Source organism: Camelina sativa, chromosome 12 (assembly GCF_000633955.1).
Source record: "Camelina sativa cultivar DH55 chromosome 12, Cs, whole genome shotgun sequence".
NCBI lineage: Eukaryota > Viridiplantae > Streptophyta > Magnoliopsida > Brassicales > Brassicaceae > Camelina > Camelina sativa.
In genome coordinates this window covers 6,381,825-6,389,411 of record NC_025696.1, presented here as the reverse complement: position 1 = coordinate 6,389,411, position 7,587 = coordinate 6,381,825, and the positions used below count along the sequence as shown (strand labels likewise).

Sequence of the window (7,587 nt, the reverse complement as noted above, 5' to 3'; positions counted from 1 at the left end):
CTCTATCCAAACAGATGGCCAAATGTAATCTGACCTTCAGCTCTTTGTGTTTCCTTTCAATATCTTTAAGTTGCGTCAAGGCCTCTGTTCGTTCCTCCTGAAGCAAGAACAGCAGTTATGGTGAAAAGAGTATGCAAGGTTATCCAATCATTAATTCTGCAATACCAAAATTACTTACGGTTTCTTCCCTTCCCTTCTTTAGGGCTTCGCACTGATCAACAAGCTCTGCTAGCCTTTTATTACTACCCTGAAGATCAGTTTCAAGCTTCTGGCGAATACTCCTAAGCTGTTCATTCAGAATGAGATCAGAAATCAACAAACATTGCTTCACTCAAGTTAATAAGTATCATTATGATGTTATATCAGGATGAGAACGGTAGCTCACTTGGTTGCCAGCACAGCTGGGAAGGCTCCAAAAGTAGATCTTCATGTGGACAATTATGAAAACTGTCAAACGACATATAACAGCAACAAAGGCTATACACGGAAACCAATGAAATAAGATGTGAAAAGATGCCAACATAAGAACACAAAAGCTAACTCACAGAAATTCCAATCTTGTCCTTGGCAACAAGATCATCATCGACTAAACTCTGGATAACAACAATCTTTCACTGACTGACTAATTACTGCTCTCTTCGGCCCCATCTTCTCAAGTTCCTTGAGCTGAAAAAATATGAACAAAAGTAGAGAGATCCATAGCTGGTATTTCAAATCCATTAGTTCAATGCTAATGCTAAGTTAACAAGTAGTAAAAAACTTTTAAAAAGTGCTCACCAGGAAGAAGTCTTGAGACTCATAGAATATCTGAAGCAATGCTTGTTAACGAGGGCTATGAGTCTGAAACGAGGGCTTTCGATGGAGGAGAGGCGGGAGAAGTTTTCAGAAGCATCTTCTCCCGCTTCTCCTCCATCGAAAGCCCTCGTTTCTTTGACTGAACATCATCAACAATAGAAAGCAGCGATTTAGTTGAAACGACAAACTAGATTAAGAAAATTTTCAAAATCTCCAGAGTTTGTAAGACGAAATCGAGTCGAAATTTCAAAATCCAAACACTCTAAATTGATTTCAAATATTAGTGGAATCGCGTCATGCAAACCAAGTGTTTGTGAAAATTCCTCAAACAAATCTGTAACTATACGACCGAAAAAAGAAACAGAGCTACGGATCCAAACTAAGGAAAAGTTTATATGAAGTTTCGCGAAGAATAATAGAAACACACATCGAAGGTAGCAAAACATTCAAACAAATAGGTCGAATCGAAACCATCAAAAATTTATCTTATAAACCGAAGAAAACACAAGCTGAGCTCATCATGAGCACGATAACTATGGATCATAAAATTTCGGAGGATCACTCACTCGATCGATCTTCCCGGAACGATTCACGAATCACAGAGGGGTCTTATGCGAAACAAAATCAATCACAAGTAGAGAGAGTAGGAGATCAATCGTCCAGAGTATATTACCATCGTGTGTTCTCTTGCTCCTGATGAATGTAATCCAAAGGATTTGAAGCTTTTCTACCCTCTCTCTCTCTTCTCTTTTCTCTCTCTCTCTCAGAAATTTCGAAATGAAAATTGTTGAAGAAGACTTGAAAATTAAGCGGCTTATTTATCCCTCGCTTTCTGTTTCATTATTTTTTTCAGTTAATTTGAATTGCATCAAAAACGACACGGAGTTGAATTATAAGATACCAAAACGGCATGGCCTCTTATAACAACGAAGTCAACGTAAATCTAATAACTTATTAGGAAAAATGTTTGTCAGCTACTTGAGGTATACCCCAACACATAGCCACACATACAAACAATATAAATGTCTTCTTAACTACGTCAACTATTGTCATCACATAAGGACATCCATAAACAAACATAGGTTATGTGTACAACACCATAAACATTCTACTCCGGTGGTTGGTTCGCCGGAATCCGGCATTGACCAGTATTGACCGATATTGACCAGTTTTAACCGGCGTTGACTAGTGTTGACCGGCGTTGACCAGAAAAAAAATCAAAAAAAAATATTCTTTTTTTTCATGTATTTTTGATAAATAAAAAAAAAGATAAATGATTTGTATAATTTACTAAAACAAAATATAACAACAAAAATTTATACAACAAAATTTTATGTGTAGTAGATCTTTTCATAAAATTATAACAAATATATACCTTTTCCTTTTAACAATCATTTTTTGTTTTGAATTTTCAAAGGTAGGGATTTTAAATATATCTTTTTTTTTTGCTTATTTATAAGATTATGTCATTTGAAATATATCCAAGGAATTGCCAACTATTTCTTTGATTTTACAAGACCAACCTTTGATTTTACAAGACCAACCTTTGATTTTACAAAATCAACTTTTATTTTTTAAGTATTTTCTAGATATATGTCTTTCATTTAAATAAATACAATTTTCATTATTTTCTTCCTTTCTTCTTCTTATTAAAAATAAAGAAATAGTTGGCAATGTCTTGTATATATTTCAAATGATATAATCTTATAAATAAGTATATATATATATATATATATATATTTATAATCCCCAACTTTGAAAATACAAAATAAAAAATGATTTTTGAAAAAAAAGGGTATATATTTGTTATAGTTTTATGAAAAAATCTACTACATATAAAATTTTGGTGGTATAGTTTTATTATATTATTTTTGTATATTTTCTGTATTAACAAAATTAGTTACTAGATATACCACAATTTTTTTTGTCATATAATTTTTACTTTTTTTTGGTATATAATTTTTACTTTTTTGTCATATAAGATTTTATTTTGTATAACTTTTTGTTGTTATATTTTGTTTTTGTAATTATACAAATCATTTATCTTTTTATTTATTTATCAAAAATACATGAAAAAATAATTTTATAAGGAAAAAAGAAAAAAATATTTTTTTTGAATTTTTTTTTTCTGGTCAACGCCGGTCAACACTGGTCAACATCGGTTAAAACTGGTCAATATTGGTCAATACTGGTCAACGCCGGATTCCGGCGAACTAACCACCGGAGTAGAATGTTTATGGTGTTGTACACATAACCTATGTTTGTTTATGGATGTCCTTATGTGATGACAATAGTTGACGTAGTTAAGAAAACATTTATATTGTTTGTATGTGTGGCTATGTGTTGGGGTATACCTCAAGTAGCTGACAAACATTTTTCCAACTTATTATTACTAACTCAGTTTTATTCAAAAAAAAAAAAAAATTATTACTAACTCAGTAAATTATAACCACATTAAAAAAAAAATAATACATTCCGAGTTGTTAATATAATACTCAAAATTCAGAAAAGATAAGTGGGATATTGTTGTTGTTCTACATTCCGAATTGTGAATATAATATAATCCGAGTTATTGTTCGGCATTCCTCACTTTTTGTCTTCTCCTTCCACCTCTGGAGCCACTGGTATGATTGTTCCGTCTGGTAAGGCTGCTCCAGCTGCACGAAGAAAGGCCGTAATCATTCTTCGGTTATCACTTGCACTTCTTCCCTGCCTGCTTTTACCATTGACATTACTTCCTTAACCTACATGGTGTTCGTCCACAATTAAAAAAAAATGCAGTACATCATATGCGTTAAATAGTTACACAATTATGCTGATAAATATGCTAGTCACCATTATTTGATTCTTAGCATTCAGCACAAAAATTACCCAGAAAACTACATGACATTCTAATGGCTAAAAATGTTAAAAGAATAATCAATCAAGAAATTGTATCCTACTTAGGATCTGTTCTAAAATGAAAGACATTATTTTAAATTTACCAGCAAGTAACCTAATTCACCAGCAAATAAAAAACTCAATCATCACATAATTTTATAGTGTAAACTAGTAATTGATCCGCGCTACGCGCGGTAGTTAGATTAAGGTGTATTCCGGAATTTGTTATGTATATTATTTTTTTGGTTACGTAAATTCATCTTTACGTTTGTTTTTTATTTGATTTTGGTTGTTTATGTTGTTTTGTTGGTTATTTTTCTATAAAAATAGGTTTTTCAGTAAGTATAATTTAGTTTGCTGTTTATTTTTTTTTAAAATTGAGATCATCTTGTATGTTTTTAATGCTTTTTAAAAAAAATTATAATTAGAAGTTAACATTGTGTAGTTGAAGTTGTTGTTTGGCTGTAGTTTTTAGTTGTGATTAATTTATTATTGTTTGTCATTTTAGTGTTTAGAGTGAAAAAGGTTGTGGATTTTATTAAGAAAAATAAATAAAATCAATAACTTACATTTCTTTTTTTTGGTCTATTTTTCTTTGTTTCAGCCGGACCCAATTTTTCTTTAAGGCTTGTTGGTCTATTGGATCATTATTTGTATGTTATTGAGGTTGTAATGGATTTGTTCCTTTTCAAAATTTGATGTCCTCGTGAACGGATAGGAGAAGAGCAATGTTTGCGATCTAGAGGACAATATGAGTATTGAACTTATTTTTTTGATGCTCGTAATCATTTTTTTCAGTCATCCCTTTCGTAATCGTTTTCCCTTGAATATTCATTTTTTTTAGGGTTTGCGTATTTGGTTGATTTCCACTCGCTTCGCATTTGTAGGGGGATATTTGGTTATCCCCTGTTGATTTCGTTAAAGGTAAATGTGAATTGGGTTGCAAATTTGTTTATATGAAAATGCGATGGCTTCCTTAGATTTCCTAATTAAGTTGTGAGTTGTTTTTGTGTTCTTAGTTGTAATTTTTTTTCTATCCGTTTTGTCCTCTGAGTTTCGAGTTGATGTGAATTGTGTTTTGGGAAAATTTATTTTTCTTGTTTATCTTGCTGTAATTTTATAAAGTCTGGGTTGTTTTTTTGTTGGCTCGTTTTTTTTTTTTATATAATTTAGTGTTACGGTTATCATATTGTGGCATTCCTATTTTTGAATCTCTTTAGTTTATTAAAGGTGTGTTCATCTCTTTGCTTCTTTGTCTTTGGTGATTGATTTGTGAAGTGCTGCCTTTGGTTGGTGTGAAGCGTATTGAAAAAGGGGATTCTGTTAGCTTACAACGGGAGTTGCTTCTTGTGACTTCAAAGTCGGACAAAATATATATTGCCCTATCACGTAGCGAGTTTTCTAATTTTGAAAGGTGGGTCACATTGATCGACCACATGGGGAGATACCGTCTGTGATCCATGGATCTCCGATCCTTGGATGACACAACTCTAGAGAAAAACTTCAAATTAGATAGAGTTGTAAAAAACGAATAAATGAAAAGTCTAGTTAAGATGGAAAAAACCTTCTCATCAATGAGTAGGACGTCGACGCCCATGAGTTGGCCTCCTTTTTTGACATTGCGATCAGGCCAGTGATGAAGCATTCTTCCAATGATCTGTTGGTGAAGGCGCCCATCTTTGAGATTTTTGAATGAAACGACTGGGGAATCCATGTTAGTGAGGAGAAATTAAAGAGACGAAGAAAAATATATGAAGCATGAAATTGGAGGAGAAGACATTATATAGTACTTACACCAATTAAAGATAGAGTAGTGGGTCTTGAATTGAAAGAGCGAGCATTGAACGGGATGAATTACAGTAATAGAGAAAAACGTTAAAATGGAGATGGAAGAGAGAGAAGACAGCGAAAGGGTGTGGAGGAGTGGAGAACATTTATTTCAAATATAACCATTAGGTGAACCGGGATGAAAGAATGAGAAGGGCAGGGACGCTTCAGGTCCACAACAGACGACGACGTTGTGGAGTATCGTGGAAAGGGGTTTTATTCCGCGAGCCAAAAAAACACGGCTTAGTGGATAATGTCGCAAAATTGGAAAAATGAATTGGGCCTTTACAAAAATATGATAGAAATAAATAATAATTGCTTAGTGGGTAATGTCAAAAATATGGGCTTATTTCAAAAATATGGACTTATTAAAAAGAGGGGTATGCTGAGGTGGCAGCATCAGGAGTTAGGAAACTGCACTTTATATATATATAGATATTTAAATATTTCGCGCTACGCACGGGATTTGTGTTATTTTTTTTTGTTTAAAATGAAATATACTTTAAAGGGTGAATGGATATTATTTTTATATATATATATGATACAATTACACCATATAATTAACATAGTAATTTATATGGGACATAATTATGGCCTCCTTTTTGTTTTCTATTTAAACCAAATTAATTTATCTATTAAACAATTTAAACCCAACAGAATAATTATATGACTATTGTTTGCTATCATTTATTTTTGTGTAAGTAGTTTTCTACAATCTTTATTTCCTTTCCAAATTTATTGCTGCTTCTAATGCAAACTAATTATATTTTCAATACTTTTGGCATCACATTCTTTTATTTTATAATTAAATATTTTTTGGGGTGCATTTTCATTGTTTTTAGAATATTTTTCATCAGGTTGTAGAAATAAAAATTGTAAACCATATCTTATAATTATGTTTATGGATAGTATCCAACAGAATAAAAAATATTGATTTTTTTTTCATGTTTATTTTTGTAATACAAACCATATTTTCAATATACTAAATTTTTTTTGCCTACAATATGAAGTGCATTTGTTAACTTTGTAAGATAAAAATATTAGAACATTACCATGTTTACAACACTAAGGAACTGGTATGGAACTTCATTTTTATTTGTTTTCTCTAGTTAAGAAGTTGTTATTTACATATATTTCTTAATATGTTGATAAGAATTATTAAGATTTTTATAGTTAAAATATGATAAATTTGTGTTGCGTCGGTACGATCGTATGGTTGCATGATGTATTTGCTTTATCGCTTTCATGTTAATCTTTCAGATTCTTGGCCATAGAGTATAATCTCCAGGCTATAGAGTATTCTCTGTTCGTTATTTTACTTTATTGACAACTTAAGAATGCAGAAATTGTGCCTGCATTACCAGAGAACTAACTTTTAGTATAAGATGTTTTTACTTGCTTTCTTCTTAATCTAACCAAATAAAAACTAATGTAAACCTGCAAATCTGTTATTACCTTCACGTTTCATGAAATGTGTAGTTGATTAAAGGCTTTGAAATCTTGTTATCCCCTGAAGCAGCATATGTTACATGCATAAGGAAATGGTCTAACTAAACTTTTTTTCGCGAGAAAGACTTTGGAACTGCTATGTTTTTAGCTTGTATTAAGTTTCAAAAATAAAAATAAAGTGTGCTCTTTTAAACATATATATATTCAGAGTTCAGACGAAACGAACCATGAAACCAAAGCTAATTACGTTATGGCCATTGTCATCTTCTGTGTGCATCTAGAGTAAAGACGTCTCTCAAGTCTCAACTACCAGTTGATTGATAACCTTTAACGTGGAACAGTTTTAGAAGAAAAATGAAACGTTAACCGTTTCAGAAAATAAAAGCAGACAAATAATAGGATCATGATAAATCACCTAAACTGATTAAAATAAGCAAGTGTGGCTGATTGAACCAATAAACTCTCGTTGAAATTGTTTGTCCTGTATTGGTAAACTAAGTCTTTGAACCTTTCTTTCAGTTGAGGCTTGAGGGCTTTGAGCTTTAGTGCTGCTGAGAAAGTTCTGTATATCATTATAGAAAATATATGACGACACTTTTTGTTTTTATCTTTATACTTATTCTCATGCAATTAGAC

The 7,587-nt window shown here is 31.8% G+C and overlaps 1 pseudogene; it reads right to left on the bottom strand.

Annotated features, from left to right (window-relative positions):
* Positions 1-5,389, bottom strand: part of LOC104733249 — a 6,187-nt pseudogene extending 798 nt beyond the window's left edge.